Genomic DNA, 14260 nt, shown 5'->3' on the forward strand with positions numbered 1-14260 from the left:
GAGGCTCTAATGCCACCACTGATCTGACAGGAGGCAGAGCTAAGACAATAATGCTCACTCACCTGCCACTCACCTCCCACTCACTTCTGCTGTGTGGCCCACTTCATAACTGGCCATAGACCAGTCTGTGGCCTCATACCAGTCTGTGGTCCAGGGGCGGGGGACCCCTGGTTTAAGCCACCCTATGGTATTTTTGTTATAGTAGCCTGAATGGACTAAGACAACATGGCTAAGTCAACAAATATTTGATGACTCACACGCATACATATATGCACACATATGTGTTAAAACAACAGCAACAACAACTTCATGATATGGAGGGTGTGATAGTAAGCTGTTAGCTAGCTTAAGCAGTGTAAGAAAAGCTCAGTAATAACAAAATCACATGGGAACAGTTGGAGCTTATCCATATAATTTAGGAAAATATTAATATTTATTTTTGTTGTATTTGTAGGCTATGTAAATGTTGTAATAATTTAGAAATGATATGACATTTATGCAAATTTTCCAAATTAGAATTTTGGAAATGGGAATTCAGGAGCTGGGATGGATATGAAGATAATGTTTAATATTGTTATTGATTTGCATTATGATACTAATCAATTTTCTTATATTTTATCTCAGTTTATTAACTGGCAGATTGTTTATAATCATAACAGCATTATTTAACAGTAATATAAAAAATTTTATTGCTTCTGTGTTGAAATCTGTTATAAGTTTGTAAAACTAACAATTATAAGTGACAATACTTTAAAAATATAAAGTATATGCATTTATTAATGATGTTATATCTATTTTCTAAACATTTCAAAACAAATTTATCTACCTTTAATAAGTATTAAGAAATAGCATTTCTGGCTGCATACAGTTGTTCAGTTTCATCAGTAGTTAAACATACTCTAGCTGGCTGTCAATAGAAATTTTATTTTATACATTTTAGCTTCTCTAAGAATATCTCACTCCTTATTTTGTTATATACTTAATAGCAGTTCAATTAAGATGTAATTTGGTACTACTGGGGAAATATAGTTAGCAAAATCACTTCCCAGCCCAGAAAACCTCTCCACAAGGTTATAAGAAAACAATTATTATTGAATAAGCATTAAAACAGAATGAGACACATATTACAGGCAATCTGCTTGAGAAGTTACAAAGATAAATATAAATCATACTCTTTTATGTAACCAAGCAGAAGTGTCAATTGTATATGTCTTCTCATGATAAACAATAACTAGTTCTCAAATAAGAGGAGTTAACAGCACTATCTGTTTATTATAAATGTATTTGGTAATTTAGGTGACCATCTGTGTTAGTTAATTGGCTTTATAAAAAAAAGTAAACTTTTCGTGCTTTTATGATGGAAGAAAGTTTTGCAACTTGGAGAGAGGCTGCCAAAGATAGGTTCCTATCCTTCCATGGAAACTAAGAGATAGGGCTGCTATCTTCCTTGATGATTTTATTTTAGATATGGTTCCCAAGTCTTTGAGAAAGACAGTCCTAGGTTGTAAACCTGGTAAGAGGCTTATGTACCTATTTAAAAATGTATATAAATTTATGAGGTACAAGTGCAATTTTGTTACATGCATAGATTGTGTATTGGTGAAGTCGGGCATTTAGGGTATATATTACCCCAATAATGTACATAGTACCCATTAAATAATATCACCCACTCCCTCCTATCTACTGACCCTTCTGAGTCTCCACTGTCTATTATTCCACACTCTATGTCCATGTGAACACATTATTTAGCTCCCATTTATAAGTGAGAGCATGCAGTATGTGTCTTTCTGTGTCTGACTTGTTTCACTTAAGATAATGGCCTCCAGTTCCATCCATGTTGCTACAAAATATATGATTTCATGGTTTTTTTAAATGGCCAAATGGTATTCTACTGTGTACATATGTCATGTTTTCTACATCCAACCATTCACTGATGGACATTTAATTTCATTTCACATCTTTGCTATTGTGAATAGCATTGAGATAAATGTATGAGTGCATGTATCCTTCTGATAACAATGATTTCTTTTTCTTTGGGTATATATCCAGTAATGGGATTGCTGCATGAAATGGTAGTTCTATTTTTAGTTATTTGAGAAATCCCCACACCGTTTTCCATAGAAGTTGTACTAATTTATATTCCCACGAACAATGGATATGGTCTGGCTGAGCCCCCACCCAAATTTCTTCTGAATTCCCACATGTTATGGGAGGGACTTGGTGGGAGGTAATTGAATCATGGAGGCAGGTCTTTCCTGTGCTGTTCTCATAATAGTGAATAAGTTTCATGAGAGCAGATTATTTTATAGAGGGGAGTCTCCCTGCACAAGCTCTCTTCTCTGCCGTTGTGTGAGACATACCTTTCACCTTCCACCGTGATTGTGAGGCCTCCCCAGCCAAGTAGAACTGTTAAGTCATTAAACCTCTTTCTTTTGTAAATTACCCGGTCTCAGGTATGTCTTTATCAACAGTCTGAAAATGGAATAACAGAGTAAATTGGTACCAGTAGAGTGGGGCATTGCTGAAAAGATACCCAAAGATGTGGAAGTGAGTTAGAAACTGGGTAACAGGCAGAGGTTAGAACAGTTTGGAGGGCTCAGAAGAAGATAGGAAAATGTGTGAAAGTTTGGAACTCCCTAGAGACTTGCTGAATGGCTTTAATAATGATATGGACAATGAAATCCAGCTGAGGTGGTCTCAGATGGAGATGAGGGACTTGTTGGGAACTGGAGCAAAGGTGACTCTTGTTATGTTTTAGCAAAGGGAGCACCAGCATTTTGCCCTTGCCCTAGAGATTTGTGGAACTTTGAGCTTGAGAGAGATGATTTAGGGTATCTGGCAGAAGAAATTTCTAAGCAGCAAAGCATTCAAGAGGTGACTTAGGTGCTGTTAAAAGCATTGAGTTCTAAAAAGGAAGCAGAGCATAAAAGTTTGGAAAATTTGCAGACTGACAATGTGATGGAAAAGAAAACCCCATTTTCTGAGAAGAAATTCAAGCTGGTTGCAGAAACTTGTATAAGTAATGAGGAGCCAAATGTTAATTGGCAAGACAATGGGGAAAATTTCTGCATGGCATGTCAGAGATCTTTGCAGCAGTCCCTCCCATCACAGGCCCAGGGGTTTAGGAGGAAAAAATGGTTTCATGGGCCTGGCCCAGGGTCCCTGTGCTGTGTGCAGTCTAGGGACTTGCTGCCCTGTGTCCCATCTGCTCCAGCATGACTAAAAGGGGCAAAGGTACAGCTCAGGTTGTTGCTTCAGAGGGTGGAAGCCCCAAGCCTTGGCAGCTTCCACATGGTGTTGAGCCTGTAGGGGCACAGAAGTCAAGAATTAATGTTTGGGGACCTCCACCTAGATTTCAGAGGATGTATGGAAATACCTGGATGCCCAGGGAGAAGTTTGCTGCAGGGATATGGCCCTCATGGAGAACCTCTGCTAGGACAGTGTGAAAGGGAAATGTGGCATCAGAGCCCCTCCACAGAGTCCCTACTGGGGCACTGCCTAGTGGAGCTGTGAGAAGAGGGCAACTGTCCTCCAAACCCCAGAATGGTAGATCCACAAACAGCTTGTACCATGTGCCTGGAAAAGCAGCAGATACTCAATGCCAGCCCATGAGAACTGCCAGAAGGGGTGCTATACCCTGCAAAGCCACAGGGTTGTAGTTGTCCAAGGCCATGGGAGCTCATCTCTTGCATCAGTGTGACCTGGATGTGAGACATGGAGTCAAAGTACATGATTTTGGAACTTAAGATTTCACTATCCCACTGGATTTAGGATTTGCATGGGCCTGTAGCCCCTTTGTTTTTGCCAGTTTCTCCCGTATGGAATGGCTGTATTTACCCAATGCCTGTACCCCATTGTATCTAGGAAGTAACTAACTTGCTTTTGGTTTTACAGGCTCACAGGCGGAAGGGACTTGCCTCATTTCAGATGAGATATTGGACTGTGGACTTTTGAGTTAATGCTGAAATGAGTTAAGAGTTTGGGGGACTGTTGGGAAGGCATGATTGGTTTTGAAATATGAGGACATGATATTTGGGAGGGGCCAGGGGCAGAATGATATGGTTTGGATGTGTCCCCACCCAAATCTCATTTTGAATTTCCATGTGTTGTGGGAGGGACCCAGTGGGAGGTAATTGAATCATAAGGGTAGGTCTTTCCTGTGCTGTTCTCATGTTAGTGAATATGTCTCATGAAATCTGATGGTTTTAAAAAGGTAGTTTCCCTGCACAGGCTCTTTTCTCTGTCACCTTGTGAGACATATCTTTCATCTTCTGCCATGATTGTGGGGCCTCCCCAGCCAAGTAGAACTGTAAGTCCATTCAACCTCTTTCTTTTGTAAATTTCCCAGTCTTGGCTATGTCTTTATCAGCAATGTGAAAATTGACTAATACCGCAGTGTATAAGAGTTTCCTTATTTCTGCATTCTCACCAATGTGTGCTATTATTTGTCTATTTAGTAATAGTCATTCTGATTGGGGCAAAATGACATCTCATGTGGTTTCAATTTGCATTTCTCTGATGATTAGTGATTTTGAGCATTTTTTTCATATAACTTGTCCATTTGTATGTATTATTTTGAAAAATGTCTATTGATATACTTTGCTCACTTTTAAAATTTTGTTTTTAAATTTAAAATTTTTAATTTTGTGCATACATCCTAGGTGTATATATTTATGGAGTACATGAGATGTTTTGATCAAAGCCTGTAATGTATAATAATCACATAATGGAAGATGGGGTATGCATCCCCTCAAGCATTTATCCTTTGTGTTACAAACAATCTAATTATAATCTTTTAGTGATTTTAAAATGTACAATTAATTTCTTATTGACTATAGTTACCTAGTTTTGTTATCAAATACTAGGATTTATTTATTCATTCAAACTAGTTTTGTTCCTATTAATCACCCCCACGTCCCCCAACCCCACGCAACTACCCTTCTTATACTGTGGTAATCATCCTTCTACTATCTATCTCTATGAGTTCTATTGATTTTTATATCTCACAAATAAATGAGAACATGTGATGTTTGTCTTTCTGTGCCTGGCTCATTTCACTTAACATAATGACCTCCGGTTCCATTTATGTTGTTGGTGATGACTGAATCTCTTGCTTTTTTATGGCTGAATAGTACTCCATTGTGTATATATACCATATTTAATTTATTTATTCATCTGTTGATGAACACTTAGGTTGCTTCCAAATATTCGTTATTGTGAACAGAACTGTAGCAAATATGAGCATGCAGATATTTCTTCAATGAGCATTTGTTATTGCCTGTCTTTGGAGATAAGCCATTTTAACTGTGGTGGTGTGATGTCTCCTGGTAGTTTTGATTCACATTTCTCTGATGATCAATAATGTGGAGCACCTTTTCAAATGCCTTCTTGCCATCTGTATGTCATCTTTTGAGAAATGTTTATTCAAATATTTTGCCCATTTTTGATCAGATTATTAGATTTTTTCCTATACAGTTTTTGAGCCTCTTGTGTGTTATGTTTATTAATCTCAGACACTCTGACAAGAGTGTCAAATGGGTAGTTTGCAAGTATTTTCTCCCATTCTGTGGGTTTTCTCTTCATTTTGTTGATTGTTTCCTTTGCTGTGCTTAGGCTTTTTAACTTGATATAATCCTATTTATCCATTTTTGCTTTGGTTGCCTCTGCTTATGTGGTATTACTCAAAAAATCTTTGCCCAAGGCAATATCCTAGAGATTTTTCCAAATGTTTTCTTGTAGTAGTTTCACAGTTTGAGGTTTTAGGTTTAATTCTTTAGTCTATTTTGATTTTTGCATATGGTGGGAGATACATTTCATTCTGTATATAAATATCCAGTTTTCCCAGCACTACTTATTGAAAAAAATGTCTTTTTTTCCAGTGTATGTTCTTGGCACCTTTCTCAAAAGTGAGTTTATTGTAGGTGTGTGAATTTGTATCTGCATTCTCTATTCTGTTCCATTGGTCTATTTGTCTGTTTTTATACCAGAACTATGCTGTTTGGGTTATTATAGCTCTGTAATGTAATTTGAAGTCAGGCAATGTGAGTCTTCCAGTTTTGTTCTTTTTGCCCAGAATAGCTTTGGCTATTCTGGGTCTTTTGTGATTCCATATAAATTTGAGAATTTTTTTCCTATTTCTGTGAAGAAAGTCATTGGTATTTGCAAAGAGATTGCATTGAAGCTGTAGATTGCCTTGGGTAATTTGGACATTTTAACAATATCGATTCTTCCAATCCATGCCCTTGGGATATCTTTTCATTTTTTTTTTTTGGTCTCCTCTTCAATTTCTTTCATAAATGTTTTATAGTTTTTATTATAGAGATCTTCCACTTCTTTGGTTAATTTGAAGGTATTTAATTTTATTTGTGGCTATTGAAAATGGGCTACATTGTGATTTCTTTTTCAGTTTGTTCATTGTTGGCATATAGAAACTCTATTGATTTTTGCATGTTGATTTTGTATCCTGAAACTTTGCTAAATTTGTTTATCAATTCTAATCGTTTTTTTGTGCAATCTTTAGGTTTGTCCAAATGTAAAATCATATCATCTGTAAACAAGGATAATTTTACTTATTTTCCATCTTGGATGCCCTTTTATGTTGCTCTTGCCTGATTACTCCAGCTAGGACTTTCAGTACTATGTTGCATTATACTGGTGAAAGTGGGCATCCTTGTCACGTTCCAGATTTAAAGGGAAGTATTTCATTTTTTCCCCGTTCAGTATGATAATACCTGTGTGTCTGTTTGGATTTTATTGTGTTGAGGTATGTTGCTTCTGTCTCCAGTTTTTTGAAGTTTTTTTTTTAATCATGAAGGAATGTTGAATTTTAGCAAATGCTTCCTTTTTTAGCATCAATTGGAATGATTTCATGCTTTTTTTTCCTTTATTCTGTTGATGATAGACCACATTGATTGATTCGTGTATGTTGAACCCTATTTGCATTTCAGGGATAAATCCTACTTGGTCATGATGAAGGATCTTTTAAATGTATTGTTGAATTTGTTTATTAACATTTTGCTGATGATTTTTGCATCAATATTCATTAGGGACATTGGCCTGTTTTTTTTTTTTTTTTTTTTTTTGGTGTGTTTTTGCTTGGTTTTGATATAAGAGTAATATCAGCCTTGTAGAATAAAATTCTATGTGTTCTCTCCTCATCTAAGTTTTGAAATACTTTTAGTCTGGTTGGTATTAGTTCACCTTTAAATGTTTAGTTGAATTCAGCAGGTGAAGCCCCTGGGTCCCAGGCTTTTCTTTACTGGGAGACCTTTTATTACAGCTTTGGTCCCATTACTTGTTATTGGTTGGTTCACGTTTTGGATTTCTTTATGATTCATTCTTTGCAGTTTGCATGTGTTTAGGAATTTGTTCATTTTTTCTAGATATTCCAGTTTATTGGTTTATAGTTGCTCATAGTAGCCACTAATGATCTATTAAATTTTGCAGAATCAGTTGTAATTTCTTCTTTTTTTAATCTCTGATTTTATTTATTTGGGTTTTCTCTCTTTTTTCCTTAGCCTGGCTAAAGGTTTGTTAATTTTGTTAAGTTATCAAAAAAAACCTTTTTGTTTCATTGATCTTTTGTGTTGTTTTCTTCATTTCAGTTTCATTTATTTCAGCTTTGATTTTCATAATTTATTTCTTCTACTAATTTCGGGTTTGTTTTGCTCATGCTTTTCCAATTCTTTAGGATACACTGTTAGGTTGTTTATTTGAAGTTTTTCTTATTTTTTGATGTAGGCCCTGATAGCTATAAACTTCCATCTTAGTACTACTTTTGCTATATTCCATAGGTTTTGGTACGTTATATTTCCACTATCATTTGTTTCAGGAAATTTTTTAATTGCCTTCTTAATTTCCTCATTGACCCACTGGTCATTCAGGAGCATATTATTTAATTTCTACCTATTTGTATAGTTTCCAAAATTCCTCATTATTAATTCCTAGTTTTATTCCATTGTTGTCAGAGAAGATGCTTTTATATTTCAATTTTTTTGAATGTTTAAGACTTGTTTTGTAACCTAACATATGGTGTATCCTTGAGAATGATTCACATGCTGAGGAAAAGAATGTGTATTCAGCAGCCCTTGGATGAAATGTTCTGTACATATCTGTAAGGTCCATTTGGTCTACAGTACAGATTAAATCTGATGTTTCTTTGTTGATTTTCTGGCTGGAAGATATGCCCTATAATAAAAGTGGGGCATTGACATCTCCAGCTATTATTGTTTCAGAGTTGATCATTCTCTTTAGCTCTAATAATATATGCTTTATATATCTGGGTGCTCCAGTGTCAGGTGCATACATATGTACAATTGTTACATCCTCTTGCTGAATTGGCCACTTTATCATTACATCGTGGTCTTCTTTCTCTCTTCTTATAGTTTTTGTCTTGAAATCTATTTTTTCTGATGTAAGTATAACTACTCCTGCTCTTTTATGGTTACCATTGGCATGGAATATCCTTTTCCATCCCTTTATTTTCAGTCTATGTGTGTCTTTATAGGTGAAATGTATTTCTTGTAGGCTACAGATCAGTAGGTCCTGCTTTTTAAAATCTATTCAGACACTCTATGTCTTTTTATTGGGCAGTTTAGTTCATTAAAGGCAGTGTTACTATTGATAAGTAAGGACTTACTTCTGCCTTTATGTTATTTGTTTTCTGGTCTTCTCTCCTTTCTTTCATTCATCCCTGCCTTCATTTCAGTAAAGGTAATTTTCTGTCATAATATGATTTAGTTTCTTGCTTTTCACTTTTTGTGTGTTAATTGTACTTTTTTTTGTTTGAGGTTACTATGAGGCTATGTCTGCTTTAGGAGACACTGTAAGCCATGAGGCTATATCTGCTTTAGGAGACACTGTAAGGAACACTGTGGTTCTTGCAGACTTGTAGAGGCACCACCCTGATAGTCTTGGAGAAGATCTGAAAGAATTCTCTGGATTATCAGACAAAGACTCTTGCTCTTTTCCCCTACTTTCTCCAAAACGAACAGAGTATCTCTCTTTGTTCTGAACCACCTGAACTTGGGAGTGGAGTGACTCAACCACCCTTGTGGCTGCCATGACTAGGACTGTACTGTGTCAGACCTGAATCAGCACATGACTGGGTCTCAACCAAGGCTTGCTGGAACCATTTCCTGGCTACTGCCTTTGTTCCTTGAAGTTTCTGGAGCTCTAAAATCATCAGGTGGCAAAGACAGCCAGGGCTGTGTCCTTTCCTTCAGGGCAATGACTTTCTCTGGGCCCCGAATGGGTCCAGAGGTGCCATCCAGGAGCCAGGGACTTGAGTCAAAAGCTTTAGAAGTCTACTGGGTGTTCTATTATACTGAGGCTGAGCTGTCACTCAAGCCCTAAGATGCATTCTTTCCACTTTTCTTCGACTTTCCAAAGGCAGAGATGCCTCACCCCTTGGCCACTGCTACCACAGGCCCTTGGGAGTACTGCGAGACTACCACCAATGTTCTCTTAACGACCAAGGTCCTGTAAGGCAGCCTGTAGGGAATGTTGCCTGGGATGGGACTCATCCTTCCAGGAACTGAGATCTTCTTTGACCTACAGCAGGCCTAAGAACGCTGTCCAAGAACTAAGTCCTGGAATCAGGACCCCAATAGCCCACTTGGTGCTCTACCCACCTGTGGCTGAGCTGGTACCTACTGTGCAAGAAAAAGTCCCCTTTACTTTTACATCTGCTTTTCTTAAACAGAAGGGATCTTGCCCCTTAGCCACCACAGCTGAGAATGCACTGAGTCTCTCCTAAAACCAGCAAGTCTCAGAGTGTCACCCAAAGTCCAGAATGTCCTACCTGGGTATCATTGATGGTTATTCAGGGCCCAGGGGCTCTTCAGTTAGCAGGTGAGGAATCTTTCCAGGACTTTTTCTTCAGTCTTTTTCTTCAAGGCAATGTGTTCCCTTCTAGCCCATGGTGTGCCTAAAAATATCATCAGGGAGCTAGGGGCTAAAAAGGGGGCCTCATGACTCTGACTGGTTTACTATCCTGCTGTGGCTGAGGTGGTATCCAAGATTCAAGACAAAGTCCTCTCCACTCTTCTCTCTCCTCTTCTCAAGTGTTAGGAAGGGGTCTCTTTTGGAGCCATGAGATATGAAGCCTGGGGTTAGGAGAGGGGTGATGCCAGCATTCCCTCAGCTGTCCTGGCCAGTTCTCAGTAAATCTATTCCCAGTTCCTCCCCTGTGCCCCACAAGCCCACTGTCTCTGGGCCCAGTTCAGCACTAGGACTCATTTCACCTACGAGTTGCAGTACTTGTGGCCTTAACTATCTTTCAAGTTCATTTGAAACCCCAGAGACCTTTAGCCTGCAGTGGTGAGGCATGCACTGGGATCTGTGATTCCCTTCTGGCTAGTGCTGGTGTAAATGTTCCCTCCATGAGTGGGCATCAGCTGAGTTTGGTCCAGTTTTCCTTTCTGCTATAACAAAGCAGCACTGAGTTTAATGCCTCACAGTTGCTGCACTCTCCCTCTCTCCAACACACAGAATCACTCTCTGCACCACACCCCCACTGCCAGGGGATAGGGCAGGGGTAGAATTAGCCATTTAAGACTGTTTTTCATACATTTCAGTGCCTCTTTCAGGGACATAAAATTGAAACCAGGTACTGTGAGTGCTCACCTTATTTTTGGTTCTTACAAAGGTGCTTTCTTTGTGTAGATAGTTGTTAAGTTGGTGTTCTTGTGAGGGGATGATCAGTGGAACCACCTACCCCACCATCTTGCTCCACCCCTCCCTTTGCCCAAATAATAATAAAATAATAAGATTATTTAATTTATATTTTTATTGTCAAGCTGTTTGACTTCGTTGTATATTCTGGATATTAGACCCTTTTCAGATGCATATTTTGCAAGTATTTTCCCCTCACTCTGATGGTTGTTTGTTCACTCTATTGATTATTCCTTTTGTTGTGCAGAAACTGTTCATTTAATTAAGTCCAATTTGTTTATTTTTGTTTTGTTGCCTGTGCTTTTGAGGTCTTAGTCATGAATTCTTTACCTAGACCGATGTCCAGGAGAGGTTTCCCTAAGTTTTCTTTTAGTATTTTTATAGTTTCAGTCCTGCATTTAAGCCTTTCATTCATTTTGAATTGATCTTTGTATATGGTGAGAGAAAAGGATCCAGTTTCATTCTTCTGCATATGATAATTCAATTTTCTCAGCACCATTTTTTGAAAAGGGTGTTCTTTTCTGTGTATATGTTCTTTCAGATTTGTCAAATGTGAGTTGGCTGTAAATATGTGGCTTTATTTCTGAGTTCTGTATTTTGTTCCACTGATCTATTTGTCTATTTTTATACCCATACCATGCTTTTTTGGTTATTATAGCCTTGCAGACAATTTGGAATCAGGTAATGCAATGTCTCTGGCTTTGTTTTAAAGATTTCCATACATTTCGAAGAGACAGAGTGTATTAGTCTGTTCTCACACTGCTGATAAAAACATACCCAAGACTGAAAAAAAGGTTTAATGGACTCACAGTTTCATGTGGCTGGGGAGGCTTCACAATCATGGCAGAAAGTGAAAGGCAGGTCTTACATGGCGACAGGCAAGAGATAAATGACAGCCAGTTGAAAGGGGTTTCCCCTTATAAAACCATCAGATCTCTTGAGACTTATTCACTCTCCTGAGAACAATATGGGGGTAAACGCCCCCATGATTCAATTGTCTCCCACTGGGACCCTCCTACAACGCATGGGAATTATAGGAGCTACAATTGAAGATGAGATTTGGGTAGGGACACAGCCAAACCATATCACAGAGAAAGGAAGCTTTCTATAGAAAATATTCACTGGTTGTGGTAGCTGGTGCCTGTAGTCCCAGCACTTTGGGAGTCTAAGGAGGGAGGATTGCTTGAGGCCTAGTGTTCAAGACCAGCCTGGGCAACAGAGTGAGATCCAGTCTCTACAGAAAATTTAATAGTTAGCTGGGAGTGGTGGCTTGTGCCTGTAGTTCCAGCTACTTGGGAGGCTGAGTTGGGAGGATTGCTTGAGCCCAGGAAGTCAAGGCAGCAATGAACCACAATCGTGCCACTGCACTCCAGCCTGGGTGACAGAGTGAAACCTTGTCTCAAATATATATATATATATATATATATATATAATTTGATATGATAAATTTTAAAATGAGAGGCTTAATTCTCCTTGCTAAAATTAAGAGAAAAGATTCCTGTCCACTTCCCTTGTTATATATATATAAACATATGGCATAGCCAGGCACAGTGGCTTATGCATATAATCCCAGCACTTTGGGAGGCTCAGGTGAGTGGATCACTTGAGGTCAAAATTTCGAGACCAGCCTGGCCAACATGGTGATACCCCATTTCTACTAAAAATACAAAAATTAGCCATGTATGGCGGCATGGGTCTGTTATCCCAGCTACTTGGAAGGCTGAGACAGGAGAATTGCTGGAACATGGGAGGTGGAGGTGGCAGTGAGCCGAGATCACACCATTGCACTCCAGCCTAGGTGACAGAGTGAGACTCCATCTCATAACTAAATAAAACATTGACCTATATGTAAAACATATATATGGCATATATAAAACATATATATATATATGGCATATATATAAAAACGTATGTATAAAAGGACAGGGACAGGAATTTTTTCTCCTAATTTTAATGAGGAGAATTAGCTTCTTATTTTTAAATTTATGTACACTTACGGTACCTAGAAGTTGTAATGTTGTTACAAAAAATTTGTAGCAGATTTTTGTTAGTAACAAAAATTTTAATAATCTTATAGTGAGACTTTATTTACAAAATAGGATGAAACCATTATTCTACATTTATGATTAAGAATGCTGATTTCAAAGTAATCTACCCTAAATTGCTTCACAGTGGAGTTTTTATTCAAGTGAAAGGAGTATAGCTGAAGTAGAATGAAAAGGCATTACTTATACTTCTGAAGATATTCTAGCATCTATCAACATTATCTACATTCTTGTCAGAATACATACTTTATGGTTAAGGACTGATCCAGTTTTTGCAATGAAAGATGAGAAAACTTAGATTAATGCTTCCACCTAGTAACAGTAACAATTGCTAGAAGAATATTTTTTAAAAAAATTATTGTATAAACCAATGAGGAATCAGAAAGATAGAAATCCCAAGGCCCAATATATAAATAAAATTATGTTAACAGAGACATAATCACTAAATCTACTTTTACCTTGGGGGAACTTGCTGATAAAACTTTATTGAGCTTTGATTTCATAGCATTACACAGTCAGAAAAAGTTAAGGCCCAGGACTTGGCCAAGGATGAATTCTATAAGATTCGTTATTCCCAATAAAACTGGAACATCAAAGGTCTAAGTGCATTGAATTATGGTATACTAGACTTTATCCCACTCCATTCCCAGATCATCCCTAATCTCCAGGGGTGTCGGAAAAGGCTGCCATGGCTCTGAGCAGGACAGTAGAATAAAAGGGAAATGGGAAATGAAGATTTTTTGTCAAGGATCTGCCTTTATATGGATTTGTTCTGTCAGTATGCTTAGGTTGGGGTAACCAAAGAATCTCAAAATATGGACTTTATTTGAAGAAATGCCTGACTTGTAGTGACTCCCTGCATCTTGCAAAAAGCATATGTAACATGTTTTTGAAATAGGGCTTATCAATATTTTTATTGGTTTTGGAGTCAAAGTTATGAATTAACTTGGTAGGAAAGACATGGTGTGTTGACTTCCTAAAAAAATTGTATGATTTTCATTTGTTCAAATATTCTTTTGAGTTTTTAGTAGTGTTTAAAATTTTTCTTCATGGATATTCCTTGTTGTTTATTCCTAGTATTTTAAGTTTTTTGTTGTTACTGTAAACAACCTTTTCTCACTTTCTATCTTCTGGACTTTATACATATATAGGTAAAATAGCCTATAATAGCCTATATATGCACATATAAGCTATATATGCATATATAGGCTATTATTTTATTCAGAAAATTTAATAGCTGGGAATGGTGGCTTGTGCCTGTAGTTCCAGCTACTTACTTGGGAGGCTGAGTTAGGAGGATTGCTTGAGCCCAGGAAGTCAAGGCAGCATTGAGGCTACTATTTTACAGCCCATAAATACATATATAACATATATACATATATTGCTATATATAGCCTATATATATATAATATATAGGCTATATTATATATATAATATATAGGCTATATATAGCCTATATATATAATATATAAGCTATATATGCTATATGTGTATATATATAGGCTATTATTTCTACATATAAATTTTATAACTTACTGTAT

This window comes from Pan troglodytes, chromosome 6 (genome assembly GCF_028858775.2).
Source record: "Pan troglodytes isolate AG18354 chromosome 6, NHGRI_mPanTro3-v2.0_pri, whole genome shotgun sequence".
Classification (NCBI taxonomy): Eukaryota; Metazoa; Chordata; class Mammalia; order Primates; family Hominidae; genus Pan; species Pan troglodytes.